The sequence below is a fragment of the Marmota monax genome, unplaced genomic scaffold (genome assembly GCF_021218885.2).
Source record: "Marmota monax isolate L192 unplaced genomic scaffold, Marmota_monax_Labrador192_F-V1.1 WCK01_AAM20220418_F8-fsc00209, whole genome shotgun sequence".
NCBI lineage: Eukaryota > Metazoa > Chordata > Mammalia > Rodentia > Sciuridae > Marmota > Marmota monax.
In genome coordinates, this window is record NW_026694493.1 from 2,403,923 (window position 1) to 2,430,397 (window position 26,475).

The window sequence follows — 26,475 nt, forward strand, 5'->3', positions numbered from 1 at the left end:
TGTATCTTCTCTCTTCGTAGATTCATATTCCTCCCACCTTGGTACTTGATCAGTGAGTGTAATTTTCATTGGTTTATGTCACCCTTACTTCCAAAAGGATTTGAGGTGATATCAGTTTCTGCTGACTTAGCAGCATTAAACACATTTCTGAGCCAGGTACCACCCATGGCACACACCTGTAATCCCAGCTGGAAGGCAGAGGCATGAAGATTCCAAGTTGGAGACGATCCTGGGCAACTTAGTGAGACCCTGACTCAAAATAAAATTTAAAAGGGGCTGAGGATGTGGTAGAGCACTTGCCTAACACATGTGAGGTCTTGGGTTCAATCCCTAAAACAGCAAAAAACAAAACAAAACAAAACTCAAAACATTACGTTAGCAATATTATTAATAAAAAATAGCCTCTCTAAAGACAGAGACCCACATCTCTTTTGCTCACAGCTGCATTTTTAGTTCTGAGCATCATTCATAGCATATTATCACATTAATTGAATGTATTAATGAATCGATAAGTGACCATCTCCAAGTTATCTTTAAGGGTTTTCCTATATCACTTGCATTTTGTTTTGTTGATGAGTTGAAAAGTTATTTTTTATCTCTTTAAAAAGCATAAGACTTTCTAAAAAAATAGTTGTTATTTTGAAAGGACAAGTTTGCTCTTTAAAACTTTTGCTTTCAGAGAGGCTTTGTTAGCTATGTGAAAATTTTCTCCAGGTGCCAGATGATGATCTGTATGACAGAAGTAGAAAAGAGCATTTGCAAGGGTGAAGCAAAGACTCACTGTCACTGTCAGTCCCTATAACAAGCCCAAAATAGTTACAGAAGCTGCTGGGGCTGGGCACTTGCCATATTGTCACTTGCAGCCTCCAGGTGGAAAGACCAGGAGACCGGGGAGGACAGAGGGCCTTTCTCTGCACCACCTAAGCACATCACAGGGATGAAAGACTAAACCCCTGACTGGCTCCTTGTCCGTCCTGCAGACACCCTAGGGATGTGAGAAACTTCTTGCTTTGGAGAATCTTGTTTCTTTCTATTTAAATTATAATTTTCATTTGAAAGTACACCAGTGTTTAATTTAAATATTTTCATCTTTACATTTATTTTTGTTTGCATGTAGTTATATATTTAAAACCTCATTTGAGTATTTAATTTAGAGTAATATCAATTGGATAAAGGTATAATGAGTGCAGCAATCACCCTAAATTGACTTATTCTTTTTTGTTGTTGTTTCTTTAAAATGTTTCAAAATTCTTTACTCAAGAAGTTCAGTTTTGTTGACAACAAAAGATTCTTTAGAGCCTGTGATAATAGATGCTTTTTTCTCCCACTGAATCCATAAAAATGTGTCAGCTGCTAGAAGGAATTTTAAAAAGTAGCAAACTAAGGATCACAAAATTACCATGTTACTAAGAAACCCAATAACCTGGTTCTGAATCAGATTGGCAGTGCCACCTAGTGATAACTATCTCGAATAAGAGCCGAAGGAACCAGAGTGAGACTTGGGAGACTAAGACATTCTACTCTTTGTTCAGTGACTTACATAGAATATAAAAATTATTTCTTACTATTTCAAGACTTTGGGCTTCTGTAACTAGAGGGTGTTCTTCCTTTTTCAAAATGGCAAAGAATACAGCTTTCTGCAAAGGCCCCTTAGTGTTTAATTTTTAAAACATACAGTAACATTGAAAACCATAGTTATAATTACAAAAAGATGACATGAACTTTTTTTGGTAGCCCTAGCTCTCATTTCCAGTAAAATCTGGAATTATTAGTTAAATTGGATAAATTTATAATATAAATAGGGTAAGCAGATATGGATAAGCTAAAATATGGCAAGAATGTGATCAGGTAATGATCTTGCCTCTTTCATTTTGTTAGTAAAGCAGTAATTTTGTGGTCCTTAGTTTGTCTGCTACTTCTTAAAATCCCTTCTAGCCATAAACACATTTTTTTATGGATTCAGTTGGAAAAAAAGACACTTATTTGGGAAAAAAGTGTCTTCTTCTTTGTTAGTTTCATCTATGTAATAGGTAAATATATGGAGTCTTTGTGTTTTCAGAATAATTATATTTTAAAACTTAAACATTTGAAAATATTTAATCAATTCATATTTTACTTTTTTTTAAACCTTACCAGTACACATTAGTTTAGGCTTTAGCAAGAATCATCCACCAGGCTAGCTTTATCCATCCTTTGGTAATTCCAAGTCTCATATTGGAGCTTATTAAAACTGGTTCATGAGTTGCTATACATTTGTCATACCAAATCAATGTTATTTTCAGACATTGTAAATATTTATTCCATTATCTTTTTGTGTAGCTTTTTTTTTCTAATAACAAAAGCAATGTGTGTTCATAATAAAATTCAGGTGTTAAGGTAATCATTCTCTAGAAACTTGAACCCTGAAAATAATCATTGCTGCCAGTTGTGTTTTATTTTCAGTTGCTGCATTTGTTAATTAATCTTTTCCCTTCTCAATGGTCTAGCAGTAGGGACACCCATCTTCATTTCCCTGTATGACACTTACTTCCAGGGAAGTTACTAGAATTCCATTAACATGGTCAGGACATTTGAGTTTTAATTCCTAGTTTGAATGATTCTTTCTTCCTGTGCTCTTTGATTTCCTCAACATTTGATAATAACACTTGTTTGTGCAGTATATGCAGATTTTCTAGCACATTCGGATATATATCAGCCCTACCAGAAAAAATTGTAGAAAGCTTAGACTTTGCCCTAGTTAGTTAACATGTGGCTAAGCTGTGATTTTAGCCCCTTCTGATTACATATGTCCCCAAGTGAATTCATCCGGCCCCAGACTTTAAATGCTGTGTTCTGACTTGTGAGTTCAGAATTGTATATGCAAGTGTCTGGTCTTGTTTGTTTTTAACATATCTTTCTTGACATCTTAAATATGGCTTAGCAATAAAGAAATCGTCAATGTCCTTTGCGCCCTGTTTCTTCTAAGACTTCTCTGTTTTAGCTGAAGCCTACCCATTTGCTCAGGCAAAGCCTTGAGCTTGGCATCAGTCCATCAGCAAGTGCTATTCTCTCCACTTTTCCTCTGTTCACTTAACTCTTACCTAGGCTAGCATAATTGTTTCCCAATTGGATTTCCTGCTTCTCCTCTATCCCTTGTCCTCATTGCATGCCCTTCCATTATCTTGCTTTATCATTTCATTATATTTAAGAATAAATGATGCTACTTACTTATGGGTTTGTTGTCTGATCTTCTTTCCTTCTGGAATGTAAGCTCTGCAAGGCAGAAACTTTATCTTGGCATTACTGAATCCTTGGCAACCACTGGTTTCATATGGAATGAATGGGTGAATAAATAAACAAATGAATGCATGAAGGGAAGAAATCTAGTGCTCTTTTAGTATTGAGAATTCAGGAAAAATTATTCCTTTACTGGTCTTCTCAGGGATCTCTTGTGTATTATTGAAAGAGTTAAAAAGACTTTATTTAATACTGTATTCTTGAGATCAATAGAGTCTTATAATTAGAAATATGGAGTATCATTTGACTTTTGCTGCATGCACCTTTTAATCCCTGAGATCTTTCTGGGAGGCTTTCTGCAGAAACCTGAAAAGAAAACCAATTATAGTGCTTTCTTGGAGGATCCTGACCCACCAAATGAGTAGGAAATTTTTGCTGGTGCAGAGAGACATTTAGTAAGTGCTTCCATAGTGACATTAAAAAAAAAAACAGGAGAAATGAATTTAAAAAAAAATCTTTATTTGCTTTGGACTATGCTTCTTCCAGTAGGATTAATTTTGAATAAAGAGGAAATTGATATTGGACTGATTAATAAATTTTTAAAACTGGAAACTTAAAATGAATGTCTAATGATCCTGAAATACTATATTTAAAAAAAAATCAATGACTCTATTTAAAAACAAATAGAAAATAAAATGAGAAAAGTTTACAGAGAGATTGATTGTTCATTCTATATCTAGTATAATGGAAATTTCTTTCTGTATCAGCAAGATCTGGGTGTTGATTTAGTCATGCCATTAGCTAGCCACATGTCCTTGGGCATATTGTTTCTGGAATCTAGACTTCTTTGTTGAAGGTTTAGGATGATCATGAGATGAATCTTGGGAAGGAATTCTTACAAGTTTAATGCACAATACAAATCAAATATATTATCCTGATTATCCTTATCTCACCATTCTGGTATGAGGATCCAGGTCTTCATTCTCTTGCTGTTTTTAACATTGGGATCCCAGAGCTCCAGTGGCTACAAAGAAGCCCAGATCTGAACCAAGGAATTCATAAGACACTGTAAATAGTTTTAAATGACTTGTGTGGGAAACGTGTGCCTCTTGTTTAGTTGACTGTTTATGTGTAGCTGAGATTAACAACAAAAACACTGTATATATAGCACCATCCATGAAGCTTTATGTCTTTATTGTAAATCTGTAAGCATCCTCAAAGGTCTTAGAATAAAATCTCCTTTGGATATGTCAGGAGGAGAGAGAATGGGGATTTTCACGTCTTTAAAAGTAATCAGGGGCTCAGGTCTCAGAAAAAGTAAGAAGTGCCAAGAATGACACCTCTGAAACCATTAGTTCTTGACAATTTTTTCAACTTCTTTTTTTTAAAGCCAGACTAATGATGCATTTTAATACCATTAGTATTTCTTAAGTAAAATTAGTTTAACAGTGTAAGTAATTTCAGTTCTTAAAATACAAGGTGGAATATGACCCTGAGGCAGAATTATTGCATGCATTTATTTAAAATAGCCCCATTTTCAGATATCAAAAGTCATGCTTTTGAGTATTCTGGAGCTAAGTAATTTTTAAAAAAATTTCAAGCAGATTGTTTTGTTTTAAAAATACTGAAAATGCAATATGTGAATCGTATTTGGATTTGGGAGCAGGATATTGAACTTCACAGTAAAAGTGATTCCATGCTTGTCAAAGCCTAAAGAGAGGTTTATAAAGCCACCAGACAGAGAAACTGAAACTCACTTGGAAAGGTAAATGATATGGGATTGGAAACATTGCATAAGTAACTTACAAACCATTTTTATTGATTTATTTTATTCTTTGAAGACAGATTATTAAAATGAAAATTGTTTTAATCTTCTCTAAAAAGAAAACTCTTCTCTGAAATTAAAAAAAAATCATCTTTAAAATTAAAAAATTCAATAAAATGAATGTTGAGTCAGTCACATGTATTTTTTTTTCCTCCAAATTGTAGATTTGGAGTTGAATTTTCAAGTTAAAAATGCTAGATTACTTAGTATTTTTAAGTTCACATTTGCTAGGCAGTGTACCTTAGTAAATTATTTAAAACAAGTCCCTACTTCAAGTGAATACTCCTGAAGGAGAGGTGAGTTGGCTTTACTGAAGTGGAGGCTCATCTGGAGCTGAACAGGGACAGTGAGCAGCGGGCAGAAGAGACATGTGATTCCATTCATTTGTGTTTTTGTTCTTCCCCTCCCAGGATGCATTTCCCACTCTGGGTCATCTAGTAAAGGCATAGTAATTTCTTTTTTTCTTTTTCTTTTTTTACAAGTTGGTGAACACTGACAAATTATTTCTCCCATAGAACTATAACCACACATTCCCAGACAGTATAATATATGCTTGAACTAACATTAGTATATATCACCATTTTAATTGCATAATAAAAAATTATCAAGTATCCAAATATTGTTACACAGTTCAAAATGTATATAAAATATTAGATGGCTGCTAAATTCATTAGCAGAATGAATTTTTTTTCTTTTTTCTTTTTCTTTTTCTTTTTGCAAGAGATTGAGAAGCAAAGGGAAAAAAATCACACTTCAAACAAAAAGTTGGTAAAAATACTATATGTAAATAGCAGAAAGATCAGTAGAGTAATAGGAAGGGAATGGGGCAGATAAAGGGGGGGAGGGAAAGGAGAATTACTGGGGACTGAATTAGAGCAGATTATATTTCATGCTTTTGTGATTATGTCAAAATGTACACTAAAGGTGTATATAGCTAAAAATGACCAATATAAAAAAGAAAGCATATGTAAATTTAAAAAACTGGTAAACAACTTGTTATAATAATAAAGGAAATTGTAAGAATTAATAATAAAATTAATAATAATAATAAAGAATTATTTTAGGTATAATAACAAAGCATCACTACCTTAAAAAGTATTTTAAAAATTAAAGAGCATATTCAACATATTCTGCAAGAGACAAAGGCAACGTTTTACTAAAAATAAAATAACCCCCTCCCATTCTTTTTTCAGGCCTTCCCTACGTTGAACCTGAAAGTGCAAACATTAAAGTAACTGGAAGGCTTTTTTGGTCTGGAGATATAAAGCCATGCGCTTCTGTAACAACTTAGTTTTCCAAATGGAAGTTTCTCACCACAGAATTAAAAAAAAAAAGACTTAGCAGGGTGCAGTGGTGTATACCTGTAATTCCAGTGGCTCTGGAGGCTGAGGCAGGAGGGTTGCAAGTTCAAAGCCAGTCTCAGCAGAAGCGAGGTGCTAAGCAACTTAATGAGACCCTGTCTCTAAATAAAATACAAAACAGGGCTGGGGATGTGGCTCAGTGGTTGAGTGCCCCTGAGTTCAATCCCTGGTACTCCCACCCCCCAAAATAGAGCTTACAGAAACATTAAATAATCACCAGAAGATTTGGTAAAATTTTAAAAATTAAAACAAAATCCCCCAAAGCCCAATGTTTAAAAGCAAACCTATATATACTGGCATGCATAAATTGAGCAAAAAAACCAACCATGTTGGCCCTGCAATATTAGATATGATTGAAGGAATACATCACATAGGGCTTAGAGTGGTTTTAGTTCCTGGGATTTTAATTTTGTATTGTACTAAAAATGTACAAGTATTGTGCAGGGTATTCTGACATCTAATCTTTCTAAATTTCTTATATATTAATAAGATTCTGGCATGGAAAAAGAGTTAAAGATATTAATCCAATACTACATGATTTCAGTAAAGGTCAGTTGATAGAAATGATAAGCACATTTTAAATGCTGAACAGCATGAATCTTATAAGAGTACTAAGGGTCCCATATAGGTTGATCATAATTCTAACACAAGGGGATGAATTTCTGTCAGCTTGTGACTCCATAAAACTGCTTTCCAATACCCCATTGAAACTCCATAAGACGTATTCAGCATGCTAATACATTGGTAATATGTACTGCAAATTAGGTCTTGTCTCAAGTTCCACTTCCCAGGCAACAGCATGAGGCACCTGAGTTTTACTGAATGCAACAGTTGTTTCTAGGATGGTTGGAGCCTTTGAAGCATAGCCGCATTTTAGGATGATACTCTCCAGATAAATAGTTGCCTGCTGTTGAAAGTTCTATACTTTTTTCATCTTAAGAATTGTGCTGCATCTTCAGATTTCATGCCGTCTTCAATTAATGCCAGAGCAGTAAGCACTGGAGCGCTCCAAGGCCAGCAGCACAGTGGACAGCAATACAACTACCAGATCTTCATGAAACTTAATTTTTTCAAGTCTTAGCCAGTCATTAACAATCTAGTGGTGCACCTTCATCAAAAGGCCAATTGAGAACCCAGATGCCTCTTGCTCCACAGGAGTGGTGTTGTGAGTTGCTTCACATACTCTGACTATTGTAACACCATGCTTCTAGAGTTCCTCTATAAATTTGACTAAGGTGCCTTGGTTGGATGGTGTGTAATAAGGAATCTCATGTAAGTGACTTCCACAGGAGCAGGGCCGTTCATTGAAACCACGTTAATTTACTTAAAAATTGCTCAACAGGTTATGGAAGAATTTTAAAAATTGATACAGAAATGATATAAAGTAACTGATGATTACTTCAGTATGCTCCACTGGATAGTCTCAGAGCTTGAAGTATGAAGTTGGGAGTGAGGGGAAATGAAATGATCCTCCAAGAAGAAGCAGCGATTCTTCAATCCAGTAAGCCTGAGCAATGGAAAGGAAGTGCAGAGGTGTCCCCGTCCAGGTCAGAACTCTCCTAGGTGCTGTGTGGATTTCAGACAGACACTTCTGTATCCGGTTAACCACTGTAAGGGGGCCTTCTTGGTGGAGGAGTGATGAATTGCTACAGTTCACTCGTCTGCAGGGAGGTCGTGCTGTGCCTGGTAGTAAGTGCCACTGTCCTTCAGAAACTCCATAAACATGTGACCCCAACCACCACAGAACTGCCCTCTCTGTAAAGGTGTTCTCTTCTGTGGCAGCTTCAGTTATCAAAAGAAAGTTCCAGACTTGGCAGCTTTACCCTCAGCTCTCAGAGCCATTGCCCAGGTTTCTTTCAGCTCCCTTTATACTCCAGGGGCCATAGTAATTTTTCACCATCCATTCCATGCTGGTCTCTGTGTTGATTTTCCTAATATTTCTGGGCAGATGGCTGCTCTTTTCTCCTTTGCCTTATGTGCATCTCTGTTATTGCATGTGGCACACCATAAATAATTTGCTTACATATCTATCATTTTTGTTTTCCCAGTGCTTAGCTTAAAGCTGTGCACATAGTAAGAGCTTGATAAATATTTGCTGAATGATTGAATAAAATGGTGAATGATTGTTCAGATGCTGCTCCTAGAGATGTGGTTCCTGGCCCCATCCTTGTCCTGGGGCAAAGTAGGGTGGAGAGACAGAAGCACTCCTGAGGAGAAGCAGAAGGTTGGTTTGATTATTCAATAAATATTTATTGGGCTTCTGGCACGATGCCAAGTTCTGTGGGGAAAACTGCAGAGGTGTAAGGTACTTGGATGTGTTTTGGGGGGTTTAGCATTTAAGGCATGATTTACTTGTATGAATCATTTAAAGAGAAATTGAATACTAAATTTTAAGACTTGACTCTGTGTATCTAAGGAAACCAGAAAAGGTGGAAAGCCAAGTGAGTCAAAGGATTTGGGGATGGCTTCCTAGGGGAGCCACAAGTTAATTTGGACCCTGCAGTATTGACTGAAGGAAGGGCCGTGGAGGTGGCAGACCTTGGGCTGGGTGGGAGCTGAATGGTTGACTGTGTGGGGATTGGCTGCGGGGCAAGATATACTCCCCGGACCAGAGACATTTTGTACACCTAGGTCCGTTCAGAGATGCTTTGGACCCTGAATTATCCTCAAAGTTGTGTGTGTGTGTGTGTGTGTGTGTGTGTACACCGGCAGTTGTCCAGGGGGAGGGCTCAACTTTGAAAAATGTAGATAGATATTAAAAGGATGTTAAATATTATTTTAATCACTGACAACTAGCATACTAATCATTTGTCTTTTCAAAAAGTCTTAAAGGGGAAAAATAAGAATTCAGAGACAGGGAAAGAAAGGGGGAGAAAGAGAAGGGAGATTGAGGCTGATACTTGAAGGGTCAAAATCACAATAATAGGTATCAATATTTATTAAATTATTTTTCCCTGAAAGTGTATCATGACCATGAGGTATCTCCATCTAAGCAATTGAGGCTATAATTTAGGGGCCAATATTGCCTATTTGAGAGAAATTAAATACTGAACTAAAGTGAATAAAAATTTGTTTATTGTTGCACAAATGAAAATATACTTATTCAGAGGTAGAAAATTCTGTTGGCTATAATTTTTAAAAATTTGTTACTTTATTTTAATCTGCTAAAATAACTTTTCAAAGGATTATTCTATTTAGCTTTTGAATTTAGAGATTTATCTCAATGAAAAACTTGTATTGTAAAAATTAAATATAATGAACTTGACTTATTTGACATAGAGGCACATTCTTTTGATATTGGATATTTAATACATACAGCTAAGATTCAGACTAGAGCCCTTCTTTTTGGCCGTTGCCAACTGGAGGTTAAAATAGTAACATATCAGAGATGGGCATGATGGATTTCTACTTCTGATTTAGTGAGCATTTCACTATCACAAGCATGCTTTGCATTGATAGCTTCAGCAACAGTGCCACAATCATGAGTTAATGAAGAAGGAAGGGAACACATAAGAAGAAATGTCTGTTCATGTATTCTTTTGTTTGTTCTAAAAAATTTGTAATGAAAAAATGTTTCCCATTATTGATTTATGGAACTGATTAAAGAGCAAAAAAGCTGTAAGTTTACGCAATAAATTTTACAATGGGATTTTTCTTTATTCTTTTGTTTGGAAATTAATTAATAATAGTTAAAGAAGATAGTAACATTGAGAGAGGGAACAGATGTATAAACCTTAACTATGTCTCAAACATCAGTAAGACATATTTCTTTCTTTTTTTTTTCTATTTTTTTCTAGTGGACAGTTTATTCTAGGCAGTAAGCCATATTTCTACATAAAATTCTGTTTCATTAGAGGATCTGAGAAATTGATGACCTGGGAAATTTGATTGAGATTTATAAACCTAAAAATACATAAATAATGTTAATTTAATAATGTGACATTTTAATAGCCTTTAATTCAAGTATTAAGAAAATATATTAATTCTCTGGTCATATAATTTTGTAAAGTTGGCCCTAATCTTCATCACGTGGGGGAAGGCCCCAAATTCCTTAATAAGACACCTATAGCACAAGAGTTAAAACCAAGAATCAACAAATGGGACGAATTCAAACTAAAAAGCTTTTTTTCAGCAAGAGAAATAATATGTGAGGTGAATAGGGAGCCTACATCCTGGGAACAAATTTTTACCCTTCACACATCAGATAGAGCCCTAATCTCTAGAGTATACAAAGAACTCAAAAAGTTAAACAACAAAAAAAACAAATAACCCAATCAACAAATGAGCCAAGGACCTGAACAGACACTTCTCAGAAGAGGATATACAATCAATCAACAAATACATGAAAAAATGCTCACCATCTCTAGCAATCAGAGAAATTCAAATTAAAACTACTCTAAGATACCATCTCACTCCAATAAGAATGGCAGCCATTATGAAGTCAAACAACAATAAGTGCTGGCGAGGATGCGGGGAAAAAGGTACACTCATACATTGCTGGTGGGACTGCAAATTGGTGCAGCCAATTTGGAAAGCAGTATGGAGATACCTTGGAAAGCTGGGAATGGAACCACCATTTGACCCAGCTATTCCCCTTCTCGGACTATACCCAAAAGACCTAAAAAGAGCATACTACAGGGACACAGCCATACCAATGTTTATAGCAGCACAATTCACAATAGCTAGACTGTGGAACCAACCTAGATGCCCTTCAATAGATGAATGGATTTTAAAAATGTGGCATTTATACACAATGGAATATTACTCAGTATTAAAAAATAACAAGATCATGGCATTTGCAGGGAAATGGATGGCATTAGAGCAGATTATGCTAAGTGAAGTGAGCCAATCCCTAAAAAACAAATGCTGAATGTCTTCTCTGATATAAGGGGGGTGTCTCATAATGGGATATGGGGGAAGAGCATGAGAAGAAAATTACCACTAAATAGGGAAGAGAGGTGGGAGGGAAAAGGAGGGAGAAGGGGAGTTGCACGGAAGATGGAAGGAGAACCTCATTGTTATGCAGAATACATGTATGATGTTGTGAGGAGAAAAAGAAAAAAAAGTGTGTCACATTAGATTGGATAGAGAGAAGTGATGGGAGGGGAGGCGAGGGGGAGGGGGGATAGGAAGGGCAGCAGAATAAAACAGACATTATTATGGCTGTATGTATATAGGTGACTGTATGACCAATGTGATTCTGCAACCTGTACACTCAGAAAAATGAGAAATTATACCCCAATTGATTCAAATGTATGAATTGCCAATAGCACTGTAAGGTCATGTGTAGCTAATAAAAAAAAAAAGAAAGAAAAGATGAGGGGCTGGGGTTGTGGCTCAGTGGTAAAGCGCTCGCCTCGCATGTGCGAGACCCTGGGTTCGATCCTCAGTACCACATAAAAATAAATAAGTGAAATAAAGGTATTGTGTCCAACTACAGCTAAAAAATAAACATATAAAAAAGAAAAGATGATTGATACCAGAAGTTGATGATATACTTAAGTAAGAATTACTTTGAAAATAAACTGTTTTTGTATTCTGTTTGTACTGGGGATTGAACCCAGGGGTATTGTACCATTGAGCTACATCCCCAGCTCTTTTTGTTTTTTACTTTAAGACATGGTCTCACTAAGTTGCCTAGGCCCTTGCTAAGTTGCTGATGATGGCCTTGAACTTGTGCTCCTCCAGCCTCAACCTCCCTAGCTGCTGGGATTATAGGCATGTGCCACTGTGCCTGGCTGAAAATAAACTCTCAAGGTTTCAGCATAATATCCTGATTTGATTATTATACAATTTATACATGTATTGAGACATCATGTTGTATCTCATAAATGTTCAATTACTATCTGTCAATTAAAAATAAAATAAAACTCAAAAAAAGGATTCAACATAAAAGACCACCTCAGTGAATGTTCAAAACGTATTGTTTCTGTAGTGGTCTAATCTCATTTAATGAATCTGGTAATTATGTGTATGTATGTATATATCTATTTCAAAATATATACATAGATATATGGGTATATATAATCATAATATAAAGATATGTAACATTAACTTTTAAACTTTCTTAATATCTTGTGTTTTATGAGGTCATCTAAATGTCAGAAATGTATATGTAGACATTTCAGATGATTGAACTGCAAGTTGGGGGTGTGTATCTTCAGAACCTGCCACTTACTGAGGGATCATGCTGGAGAGAAAGTGAGTTGACTTCATGGGTCTTTCTTGGGAATTGAAGCTGAAGGCTGGAGACTGGCTGAAATGAATTAATTAGTTTGAGAATCCAGAAGTGACTGGGGCAGAATTGAGTGCATTCCATGCCCATGCAATCCAAGAGGAAGCAGTGAGTCAGAACTAGGTCAGCCATATATATACATTATTAACTGTAAATGTGAGGTTGATTAAAGGGCGTTCAAGAGCAAGATGAATGTAGAAGGAGAGAAGGTCCAGGTCTTTGTGAACAGGGTTGAGTTTCTGGGCTGTCAGTTTCCAGGTTGATGTTGGCTGAAATCAAATGTGCAGGGTCAAATAGTTAATCTTTTATAGTTTTGTGCTCATAAACATTAATTTTTACTTGGAATAAATTTTGTTATAATGAGTTAAAGTAACAAGATACTTGTGTCTCAAGCTTTGAACAATAGCATTAGTAGTTTGCAAATGTGGAACAACATAGTAATAATCTATTTTTGAACACATAAGTGTTTGCAGAGGTGGGGTGATCACAAAAGGATAGCAGTATGATGTTTCTTGTAGCCCTTGGACTGTTCCATACTCCTGCTGGTAGTGTTTACAAAAATCTATGTATGTGTTAAAATTCCTAGAATGGTCTGCCAGAAAAGTCCATTCTACCACATGATAAATTTTAAATATACATTATTAAATTTTAATTGACATGTGCTAATGTACATATTTATGGCATGCAGTGTGACATTTCAATACATGTATAAAATGCATAATGATCAGATCAGAGTAATTGGCATAGCCTCAAACGTTATTATTTTTTGGAGGGTATATCAAAATCCTTTCGACTGGCTGTTTTGAAATACACAATTGTCAACCATAGTAATCCTACTGTCCTATAGGACATTTACATTGTTCCTCCTATTCACCTGCTTCCCTGTATACATTAACCACTCTTTCTCCATTCTACCCTCCTGCTCCCTTCTCAGGCACTGATAATGACTGTTCTACTCTCTTCTTCTATGAGATCAACTTTTTAGCTTCCACATGTAAGTGAGAAGATATAGTATTTGTCTTTCTGTGCTTGACTCATTTCACTTAACATGGTATCCTTTATTTCCATTCATTTTGGTGCAAATGATAGGATTTAATTCTTTATGGTTTAATAATATTCCATTATATATATATATATATATATATATATATATATATATATATATATTTCTTCATTAATTCATCTGTTGATGGACATCTAGGTTGATTCTGCATCTTGGCTATTGTGGATAGTACTGCAGTAAACATGTGAATATAGATGTCTCTTAGACATACAAGTATTATATCTTTGGGTATATATACCTAGTATGGAACTGCTGGATCTTTGGTAGTTCTATTTCTAATTTTTTTTAAAGAACCTCCATATTATTTCCCATAATGGCTATACTAATTTACATTCCTACCAACAGGGTAGGAGAAGTCCCCTTTCTCTGTATTCTTTTTAATATTTTTATTTATTTTTTGTCTTCTTAATAATAGCCATTCTAACTAGGGTGAGATGATTTGCTGTTCATTTGTGGTTTTGATTTGCATTTCCCTGATGATTATTTCTGTTGAAAATGTTTTTCATATACCTATCTATCATTTGTGTATCTTCTTTTGACAAATGTCTATTTAGGCAATTTATCAATTTTTAAATCAAAATATTATTATTTGCTATTGAGTTCCTAATATATTCTGAATATAAGTACCTGGTTAGATGAAAAGTTTGTGAATATTTTCTCTCATTCTATACATTATTTCTTCATTCTGTTGATTGTTTCCTTTGTTGCAGAAGCATTTTAGATTGGCATAACACCATTTGTCAATTTTTACTTGTGTTGCCTGTGCATTTGGAGTCATATCCAAAACATCTTTGCCCAGACCAATGTCCTGAAGCATTTCCCCTGTTTCCCTCTAGTAGTTTTATAGTTTTGGGTCTTCCATTTAATTCTTTGAGTTGAGTTTTCCACATGGTGAGAGGTAGGAATTTAGTTTCATTCTTCTGCATATGGATATCCCGTTTTCCCAGCATCATTCATTGAAGAGGTTTTTCCTTTCTTTAATATATGTTCTTTGTGTGTGTGTGTGTGTGTGTGTGTGTGTGTGTGTGTGTGAGATTTCTTCTTTTTTATTTGTTCTTTTTAGTTGTACATGACAGTAGAATGTATTCTGGCATATCATAATACATGGAGTATAACCTAACATATGTTCTTGCTGCTTTTGTTGAAAGTCATTTGGTTGTAGACACATGGATTTATTTCTGGGTTCCCTAATCTCTTCCATTGGCTTACAAGTCTGTTCATGCCATGCTGTTTTGGTTACTCTAGCTTTGTAGTATGTTGTGAAGTCAAGTATTACAAAGCCTCCAGCTTTGTTCTTTTGAATCAGTATTGCTTTGGCTATTTGAGGTCTTTAGTAGTTCCATACAAATTTTAGGAGTGTTTTTCTAATTACATGAAAGCTGTCTTCGATATTTTTGAATTTATAGGTCACTTTGGATAGTATGGACATTTTTGCAATATTAATTCTTTAATTCATGAACATGGATGTTTTTTTCCTGTGCATATGTGTGTGTGTGTCCAGTTAAATTTATTTCATTAGTGTTTTATAATTGTTATTTTTAGAGATCTTTCATTCCTTGGTTAAATTTGTCCCTCGGTATTTTATTGTAATTTATGTAGCTATATTGCTTTCTTTATTTTTTTTCCTCAGAAAATTTGGTATTGATATATTAAAATGCTCTGAATTTTATATGTTGATTTTGTACTCTGCCACCTTACTGAATTTGTTTATCAGTTCTGACTTTTTTTTTTTTTTGGTGAAGCCTTTGAACTTTTCTTTATAAAATCATGTTGTTTGCAAACAAAAATAATTTGGTTTCCTCCTTTCTTATTTGAATGCCCATAGTTTTTGTTTTTAAGACAAAAAAAAAAAGAAAAGAAAAGAAAAGAAAAGCTAACAGGGAAATAAAAAGACCTTTTTAGTGATATAGCACACAGTAAGCTGAAGTAGCGTAGAAGGCCACAGGAGGGCAAAGGTCCTAAAGGCATGCCGATTGCCTGTTTCCCAGCTCCTGAGGTGAAGGATGGAGGGCCGACTTTCAAAGGTGTTAACCGGATGCTGAAAATTTTTTGGTCCACAGTTTTTTTTTTTTTTTAAATCTTTCCTTTTAAACAAACCTCCTTTCCTTTCTTCCTCCTTCTTGAGTTAACTTCTCGCTTATGTTATGATGAAGTGATATCTTAGATGACAAATTTTTGCCACAGGGGCTTCTGGTAGAAGGCACAGGAGAAGTGAGATGAGGGCCATTGTAGCTCTGTAGTTCTGAGTGTGGACAGTTGAGCAGGAATAAAACCCCAAATAGAAACCTTGTAATTCACACGCACACCAGTGATATCCAACCCATCCTGTGGGTTCCCTAGTTGAGACGGTAACTGTTGTTCTGCAGCTGAGTATGTGGTATGAGGAGAATTGAGGCAGGTCCCAGAAGTTGGGTGTTGTCCAGAACTGAGGGCTCTTGGAGTAGCCCTTAAATAAACTTTGACCTTTTAGTGTTCTTTGGGTTAAACCTCCCAGCTTCCTCTTGTCCAAGATTAACTTTCTGCCCCTTGGAAAGAATAAATTGAATCCTGGGTCTGAACCAAATTTAAATCTGTCTCCTAGAGATTTTCAAGGACTATTAAGGCGTAACACGACACGGCCCCTTTCCTCAATATTGTCTCTCTAACTTCTCATTTCCTTGGCAACTTTATGTCTGATTTTTTGAATGGGTGTTGCTCTGGTCATTTGCCCAGAAAATAGCTCTGGATGAGCAACCATAGGAGAGAGTTTTATATCTCTTGGGAAGGGAAAGGTTAAAACTTTTATTTCCAAGAGCACTGGCTGCATGAATTCTTGGATGCCGTAGTCCCCAGGAGAGTGTGGTGTGCTGGGCTGTAGCTAGTGCACATAATTCCACACAGGCAGGAGTTGGCTGTGCAGAGCCGCCTGTTTACAGCAACTTCCTGAGTCTGCTAATACACCAGATTGAGTGGATAAAAGATTAATTTGAAGTTCTTGACTCACATTCTTTACATTAAACATTGGAAACCACTTTTTCCTTTGATCCTTATTCTAGGTTATTCTGGATTTTAAGCTTCTAGGTATGAGATAATATTAAATAAATTTCTTGATGTTTGCCAACCCTACTCACAGCCTTTGCTTCAGATCATTTCGACATAAAGCATTTGCCTTTTAGCTAGTCTGAAAATATATTATAGAATGTTGCCAGTAATGGGTTTCTTGGAGTTTAGTCTTTGGGTATAGGGTTTGTGATTTGAGTTCACCATCTGATTTATGTATTCTGTGGCCATCATAACTCATATTTGCAAATCTGCGTACTACTGGGACACTGGGGCTCTTATGTCTGACTTAATTGCATATTTAAATGTAAGACTAGAATGAAAGCTAAAAAAGCAGATGGATTTGGAAAGGAGATTGCCCTGTTTTGAGGTCATATGTGGAGCTAAGAAATTGCTGGAGCAGCTCTGACAGAGATTTCAGGAAAACTGTCTTGTAATATTTCCATTTATCGCAGTTTGCAGTCTGGCTGAAAATGTAGTTAGATCAGCTTTTTGCAGAGCTCTTGGTATTTCTGCAGCTCTTTTTAGAAAGCCTTGAAAATGAAAAGCAAAGGAGTCCACAGAATCTCAAGTATCCACGCCTCAATCATTAAAACTCGTAGATGATCTAACTGGGAAAGAGATGAAGCCCTGTTAAGCGAAGGTGTGCATGACATGGTACATATGTGGAGGCTGCTCTTGCAGATATGACATCATGCCAAAGGCACCTGATGGCCGTGGGGAGAAAGCATCAGCTCCACAGCAAGCACACCAAAAAAGTCCTTTGTAGGAGCTCTGCCTATTATATTTTGAGTTTCCATTATTTTAGATTCTTTTTTATCTCTCACCTGAATCAGCTGTGCCATCTGTGTAAGTCAGTAGACATCTCAGAATTTCCAACTGGTCCAGTTAGTCCTGTGTTAATATTTCATTTACTATCCCTAATGAGAACAAACTGCATTTGCTCCTAAAGCATTTTTTTATTTTTTGGTGGAGGTGGGGAGTGGTTACTGGGGATTGAACTCAGGGACGCTCAATCATGGAGCCACATCCCCAGCCCTATTTTGTATTTTAATTAGAGATAGGGTCTCATGAGTTGCTTAACGCCTTGCTTTTTCTGAGGCTGGCTTGGAACACGCAATCCTCCTGTCTCAGCTTCTTGATGAATCTTTCCAGAACTATCATTCCTGTTCTTCAGGAAAAAGAAACAAGGTATCAGAGAATTTCTGTGATTTGTTCAAGATATATGACCAGACTACAGGATCACGAGGGCAGAATAATATATTTTATGATGTCATCTGCCAACCCTCAGGTACTTGAAGCTCTCCCTATATGCAACGTGCATAAGGAGATTTAAACCGATAGAAATGACTGGATTGTATCAGTGATTTTTAAATATTTTTGGCCAATGAACTTATGTAATAGCTCAATGTGTTAAGCTACAAGTTCTATTTTATTAGCATGGATTTATTTTGCAGGTTCATGTTTCTAATAACTACTGATTTTCATTTTAATCTGTAATACTCACAAGGCTATTACTGGACATACATATTTGAAATTTGGATTTATGGATGTCAGTTGGAACCTCAGTATTCAATGCAATTTTAAGTTTTGTTTGCTTGGCCAATATTGAAAAGTTTTTATTTATAGACAAATTCTTGCAAATAGGTATAATTTTCTTTTTTTTTAAATTTTATTTTAATTGGTTGTTCAAAACATTACAAAGCTCTTGACATATCATATTTCATACATTAGATTCAAGTGGGTTATGAACTCCCATTTTTACCCCAAATACAGATTGCAGAATCACATCGGTTACACATCCACAATTTTACATAATGCCATATTAGTAACTGTTGAATTCTGCTACCTTTCCTATCCTCTACTATCCCCCCTCCCCTCCCCTCCCATCTTCTCTCTCTACCCCATCTACTGTAATTCATTTCTCTCCTTGTTTTTTTTCCCATTCCCCTCACAACCTCTTATATGTAATTTTGTGTAACAATGAGGGTCTCCTTCCATTTCCATGCAATTTCCCTTTTCTCTCCCTTTCCCTCCCACCTCATGTCTCTGTTTAATGTTAATCTTTTCCTCCTGTTCTTCCTCCCTGCTCTGTTCTTAGTTGCTCTCATTGTATCAAAGAAGAGATTTGGCATTTGTTTTTCAGGGATTGGCTAGTTCACTTAGCAAAATCTGCTCTAATGCCATCCATTTCCCTGCAAATTCCATGGTTTTGTCATTTTTTAGTGCTGCGTAATACTCCATTGTGTATAAATGCCACATTTTTTTTTTTTTATCCATTCATCTATTGAAGGGCATCTGGGTTGGTTCCACAGTCTAGCTATTGTGAATTGTGCTTAACACCTAAGCCTACTCAAAATATTCTTCAATCTGATTGACCTGAGCACTTGAACAATGACTAACAGGAAGTTTTAGACTCAGTTAGAATAGCTATATAACTATTCCTGAGGAGGTTCATCGTTCTCATCCTCTCTTAAACCTTGTCCAATCACCATCCTCTGGAACAGCACTGACTGGTAAAGGTCCCAGGCCCCCTTATAGCCAATCTGGCTGTAAATTCTAAGTCTTACCTCAGGGGGACCTGTCCAGCAGTATTTGATACTCTCCATCTTTCTCCTCTTCACTAACCTTCCAGGTCTCCACTGTCCTGGATTTCTCTCCACCTCGACGGACACTTCTCACTTCCCTTTCTGCTTTCTTTTCATTTCCTGACTCCTTCAAACCTCTATCAGCATTTCCCAACCATGGCTTCTCATCTGAACCACAAAACTCAGAAAGTGATTTGAGGGTCTGTTTTCTCATTTTTTTCCCCAGAGAAAATAATACTGTTCTAGATACATAGGAAGGAAGTTAATTTATTATATACAAGGGTGTTTTAGAACATTTATCTAATTTTTTCACATAACCTCAGTTGAACAGGTTCCCAGACTCAGTCCATAGACTTCTGGGATTTGATCCAGTGTCATGGCCTTCAATGTCATCTATATGTTGATAACTCCCAAATTTGTATCTCTAGTGTACTCCCCTACCTGAACACAAGGTAGTATTCTATCCAACATCTAGTCTTAAATATCTAGCTGACATCTTAAACTTAACATGTTCAAAACCAAAACCTGATCTTTCCCCCCAAAGTTGTTCCAGGCATAGTTATCAGCTCTCGGGGGCAAAATTTAGTTATCTCTGAACTTGTCTCTTTTGTTCACATTTTACATCCAATCCTTCTGCAAATCCTGTTGTATATATCTTCCAGATACACTCAGAATCTTATTAATTCTTGCTTTTTTGACTTTACCACCCTGGTCTAAGCCGTATCCTCTCTCTAGAACTTCAGCAGTTTCCTGTGAGGCCTCCCTGCTTTAGCTGTTGGACCCCCAGTTTATTCTGTACGCAGCAGCCACAGCGATCCTTCTGATGTCAGCCCTCTGTTCAGGATCCTTCAGTGGCTCCCCGCTTCATGGCAAAAGCTCAAGACATTTCAGTGGCTGTTATCCATGGCACCTCTTTCCAGACCCTGTCCAGAGTTTTTGCTGTTCCTCCAACACAGTAAGCTCCTTCCACCTGTGCACTTCCTGCTGTCAGGACGGGTCTTCTCTCCCTGTCCTCAGTCCTCTTAGTTTACTCCCTTGTTTCTCTCAAGTCTTTGCTTAAATGACAATTACCTCAGTGCGGCCTTTTTCCACAACCTTTTTAAATAAGATTCTCTATCACTCTCTGTCCTCATTCCATTGCTCATATCCCTCCTTTGTGCTTGTCATTTTCTAGTATTTTACATGGTTTTATTATTTTTATTGTCTGGCTCCTCTACTAGTGTGCAGGCTCTATATAGGCAGGGGGTTGGCCAAGTGTCTGGAACAGTCTTCATAGAGCCTGTTCAATAAAAGGCTGCTGAATGGTGAGTAGGCATTTGAAATTTGGAATGTGATGAATGGAATTTCAATCATTTAAAATTCTTCTATTGCATACAATACCTCTTAAATATATCTTATAATATTATGAGGTTTTCAATGGTGGTGTTAAAAACTCAGATACCTTCATAGTCATTCCTATTAAATCTTTACTCAAAGATTCAAAACTGTCATTGGCTTTGTATATTAAGGCCAAATTCTGTTGCACGCTGATTTTTTAAAAAAATATTTATTTTTTGGTTGTAGTTGGACATAGTACCTTTATTTTTTGTTTTTATGTGGTGCTGAGGATCTAACCCAGGGCCTCGCACATGCTAGGCAGGCACTGTACCACTTGAGCCACAACCCCAGCTCTGCATGCTGATTCTTCATCTGCATGCTATGCATTTCAATGCTATCATTGCTGAATTAATCAAATTGAGCATAATATAGTATCAGCCAGAGTGCAGGTACCCCAGATTCATTGGCTCCTCTCCCCCTCTACTCTATTTTGTAGGGGGCTAACCCCTGCAGATTGTGGTTCTCATGTGTGAGCATCCTTCTGTGGACATTGGCTGGGCTAGTAGGAGGCACTAGTGGCTATCAGTGAGGCAGGGAGAAGCCTGGGACTTGCCCAGGCTTCTGCCAGCTGACTGTCAGCAGCAGAGTCTACTTCTATCAAGTGATTCCATCGTAGAGTTCTGGGGCCAGCTCCCACCAGTTCACAAGAGATAAATTTATTTTTATTTCTCTAATTTCACATCTAGTGATACCACACTGATAACTTAAACTAGACCTTGATGGGAATATCTACACCTCAGAAATTACAAATGTTACAAACCAAGCTTTCCCCCAATGGAGAGCCATTTTGCTTAACATTTACCAGGGGGTGGGCCTAGCCCCAGCCTCTGTATTCTGGTAATACCATAACACCCCCTTCTCCTTTTAGTTCTCCAGTCTAGAAATGGTGGTGGTGTCTGATTGTTAAAAATATCTGAATTATACACTTTTTCTTGCTTAGACTATGTTCCTGAGTCACCTTCCCATTTAGAAACAGGGAATGATTTCTGTTTTTCTATACACTGATTTTTTAATATGTAACCTAGAGCAATCAGGCTATGTTGGAGTAAACTCAATCTTTGGCAAGACAAAACAAAAATCATTTAATCTAAAATTCTTGTATCAGTGCCTTGCCTTGGAACAAAAATACTTTGATATGAAAAGTAAACTCTGGATCTCACTGTCAAAATTAATACAAATTATTTTGAAATGCTACAACTTAAAGACAGTACCCTCATATAGTTAATGCTTTATATAACATTATCCAACATTGTTCTGGAAGATTATGCCATCTTCTTATCAGCTAGTACTTGTCTCTGAAGTTATAAGGAATGCTTGAACACTTTTTTCAATCGTTTTCTTTATAGATCCTGTCATTGTTCTGGCTATGTCTGAGTCACTATTTGCAGATTTGATCACATTTTGGTTGAGTTACTTAGTAATATGCTCAAAGTCACTTAAATACTTTCTTCTTTTTTGATGTATGTCTTGAATGTTTTTTAAGGCCATAAACTTTATGTTTGACTATAGGAACAAATTGTATAAAAATGGACCATAGAAAGAACTATAATATCCATAGTCTCATTTAGTTGAATTTTAAAGATTTTAGCCATATTATTTATCACATGTGTTAGGTGTCTATTTTGGATACTGTGAGCTATAATATCTGACATGGTACCAGCATTTTTGAGAGTAAGGCAGCTTGGTCATCTAACAGACTCACTGCAGGGTCTGTAGCTAAGGATTTAATAGTGTTTACCCAGTGTGTTTCCCTCACATGTATTGATAAAACTTTTCCCGAATGATGTTTTTAAAGTTTCACTATTAGTCCAGACTGATTAAGCATCATTGAAATTCTACTTAGCTCCATCTATAGTCCTGCATCAGAATCTATTAAAAATTGCTCCAGGTAACGGACTTGGACTTTAATTCTATCTTTCATCTCTATGCCCATGTTACAAAGTCCTCCGAGGAGGATTCCAGCGAGTCCATCTCTCTATATAGATAACCAACTTATTTAATTCAGAGTGGAGCAAGTGATGGACTATAATTCCTCTATTTTAATATTTTCATCTATAGATTCTGGGACAGTCTGATAAATTGTGTTAGGTCCAACCTAGTTTCCCAATTCTGGGAACCCTCCTCTCCCCAGCTAGAGCCACTGATCATATGTTCCAGCTTCCTCTGATTTATTTCCCTTGCTGATGCTGGCTGCCTCTATCCTTCAGCCCTGGTTTGAGAATTTGAATCCTTGCTTCGTTCTAGTATGCAGCCTTTGTACTGTATTATTTGTAACAGGTCTTTCAGCTGTCTTGGTTCTCATTTACCTGCCCACTCAACATCTGCTTCCTTTTTCTTACTCTTCCTTTTCCCAGGACCTAGAGATATGCCCCAAATTCCAACTTGAAGTCTGAGATCCACCAGCTGTTGACAGACTCCTTGAAACTTACGTCTGCATTTCTGATCTCCTGAACAGTGAGTGAGTCCTCATCTCATCTGTCTTGCTGTTTGGACAATTATTTGTTGACTGTGGTACTTTGCTTTCCAAACTGAGCTTTCCCTTATTGTGTGGGAATGTACCACTTCTCTCAGTGACTGTGGCTAGACTAATTCTAAATTCAAACACCTCTTCCCACTCCTACCTGCAACCTGTTGAGACCTGAACAAAGCAATTACCTACTCATTTAAGTCCCATGATAAACCAAACTGGACCACTAACCACTTCAATTATGGTAAGTGCTTTTATGAGAGAAAGGAGCTGCAAGCCTATGATGGTACCTATGTGGAGTTAGTACCACTGGGTTCAGCCCATGATGGAAGCATTTGGGTAGTGTTTTTCTGGGAGCATCCATGGAGTATTATCAATATGGGTCTCACATGAAGTCTTCCTATGTCTCAGGAAATGGAAGGCAGTTTTCAAGAATCTTAAGCAACTCATGGGGAAACAGCCTTAAAGTAATTAGTATTAGAGCTTCCCTGGTACTGACCTTAGAGGTCACCTGGATATTAGTCTGAATCTTGATATGGTTTGAATGTTTTCCTCAAAGATCATGTGTTGAAAATTTAATCCCCAAGTCAGTGTTCTGAGGTGGAGCCTAAAAAGATGCAATTAGGTCAGTAGTACTCTGTCCTCATGAATAGATTAATGTCCTTATCACAGAGTAAGATAACACACATATCAGGAGAGTGGGTTGTTGAAAAGGGAGTTCAGCCTCCTTGTTCTTGCCTGTACTGTGCTCTCCTGTCCTTCTGCCTTCCACCATAGGATGACATTAGCAAGAAGGCCCCTGCCAGATGTAGTTCTTCAATGCTGGACTTTCCAGCCTCCAGAACAATGACTCAAATAAACTTCTGTTGTTTATAAGTGACCCAGTTTGAGGTACACTGTTAGAACAACATGAAATGAACTAAGATGACATTTGTTTTTGAGGTGCTGACTGGAAGTTCCTGAGAGAATAGGAGATATGCAGTATTTTCCTACCTTATTTCCTCACCCCATTCATGTGTTTGGAGGAAAGGAGAGGCAGAGTAGAAAGGGGCATGATCCATCAGGAAAGGCTTGAAGATCTATCTTAATTGTTTGGGCAACCAAGTTTTTAAAATGGACAGTATTCATTGGGAGTTGAAATAGGGAACAGCTTTCCCCCAAACCCACTACTCTGCTTTCCTGATGTTAGACTCTTACTCTTCCATTTGTCTTTTCTTTTCTAAAGTTTTATTTTTTGTTATTATTTTTCATAGTGCCTTTATTTTGCAGAAAATGCTCTGCACATTGTCTTCAGCTGCTTTGTCAAAAGAATGGTATAGAACAGTCATTGATTTATCAACATAAGAGATGTTACATGTACTTGAACACATTTTCGTGGGTAGAACAGCCAGTTTTCCAATTCAACAAAAAGCTTCTGTCCTCAACTATGATTTTATTCTGTCCTTAACAGCTCAACTCAAAACTATGTTACTTGCCACAAAATGGTCTTAAAACTACTTGAAGACAAGAGACTTCAGGTTTACCTTTTACTTCACTAAAATAGGACCATTGGAGTTTTCAAATTCTGGTATACCAAAATCATCTATATACTGTATACAAAGCAAGCAAACAAAAAAGTTTCTGGAATCTGGCAAACTTCTTCTTTTTTTTTTTTAACTGTGAATCATGGTGAATTATGTCAACTATATTGCTTGAATACTTGAATTCACCTGTAGCACATAAATGACTCAGGACAACACTATTACTGCAGATAAGAAAGAGGATAATAGTGATGGAATTCTGATAGAAAACAATATATATTTTTTTCCTCTTATTTTAAAATGAAGTTAATAAGGTTTTATTTCCTTCCCTTGACCCACGAGACCCATGTCTACATAGTGGATCAACTGAATGAACAACAGAAAGGCTGTTGCATCTTTGAAGACAAGGGTCTTAGTTCCATGGAAGATGGCTAAACAGTTATCAGGAGAGCTTGGGCGGAGGCATTGTACTGGCTTACCGGAATGTCTATAATCATGGCAGCCCCTTCAGACAGAGCTATATGCTGTATACAAAGCCTGTGATGGAAGCATGGGTTGGATTCAACTTTGTAGTGTTTTTCTGGGCGCATCCATGAAGTACTATCAATATGGGTCTCACATGAAGTCTTCCTATGTCTCAGGAAGATGGAAGGCAATTTTCAAGAATCTTAAGCAAATCATGGGGAAACAGCCTTAAAGTAATGCTGGTTTGAGTAGGCATTCCCAGGCTGAACCAATTGTTAAAGAATGAGAGCATGGATAAACATGCAGATGAATTGTCAGAGTCTGTTGGGGAACTGTTGCCAAGAGCACAAGGCTGGGTTAAGAGATTGAATGCTGGTACCTCAGGGCAGGGTGCCTTTCATAACCTGTGTGGAGGGAAGGAGAGGGAGCCTCTAAACTGAGAATGGGTACTGATTCCAGGAGTGAGCCACCCTCCTTGGTACCCATATTTCTGTCTGTCTTGAGGTTCTTCCATCGTATCTTTGTAATTGCTTCTTTCCTTTGCATCAAGAAAAACTTTGCAAATGGACTGTATTTAATTTTAAGAGCTGTGATCTCATTCCATTAAGCTCCCACAGATATATACTGGTTCTATGGAAACCAGTGGCTGGGAATTGTATATTATGGACTCCTGACTCTCACTATATATGAATTTGAAGCTCATGCTTATTAAGGAGTTCAGAATGATCTGGTTCTTGGATGGAGCTTGTTGATGAGCTTGACTTTGCTGAAGGAGGCAGATGTTTTCACCTAGTAACCCCTGAAGCTGGGTGAGGCAGGGCAGATGTTTACACAGCTGGGAGCCTGCAGCTCAAGCTAACCCTCTGGCACACATTTCTCATTTTTGCATTTCTAGCAGTGGTTGTCTGCCACCCCAAAATCCAGCAGGGCAGAATATTTGGCATTGGCATCCAGCACCAGGGACATCTGCTTTCTGTTCTTGGTCATGATCATCTTGAAGCTCAGCCATAGCTCACTCTGCTCCAGGCCCACGTGCAGCTCCTGCTGCCATAGGGCAGTAAGAGGACAGTCACCCTTCTTACTTCTCTGTGGCAATGTGCTCACTTGTCGTGGCTCAGCAGGTGGTCCAGTTTGTATCGCAGGCACCCTGGGCCCAGGTGCCAAGGGAGCTCATCCACTTCTTCCCTCCCTCCCCAGAAGCCCATCTCACTCGCTGAGAGCCACCTTCTCTCTTAGTGGCCATTCAGGCCAAGATCTGTGATGGTTCCTTGGACTCAGTGTAGTCTCAGGAGGAGGGTGAGGATAGAGATGTGGGAGCC

At 37.2% G+C, this 26,475-nt stretch overlaps 1 protein-coding gene and 1 pseudogene across 4 annotated transcripts in view; one reads left to right on the forward strand and one right to left on the reverse strand.

The window, feature by feature from the left end:
* Positions 1–26,475, forward strand: part of Rgl1 (ral guanine nucleotide dissociation stimulator like 1) — a 262,529-nt gene that overhangs the window by 57,542 nt on the left and 178,512 nt on the right. For 2 of the 4 annotated variants that reach the window (XM_046419510.2, XM_046419513.2), the window contains exon 2: positions 23,059–23,162. The exons of 1 other annotated variant lie outside the window; for it this stretch is intronic. The gene's annotated coding sequence lies outside the window, so the exon portion shown is untranslated. The remainder of the gene's footprint in view (positions 1–23,058; positions 23,163–26,475) is intronic. One more of the 4 variants, XM_046419511.2, reaches the window with a different exon arrangement.
* Positions 7,218–7,710, reverse strand: LOC124075876 (protein tyrosine phosphatase type IVA 1-like; annotated as a pseudogene).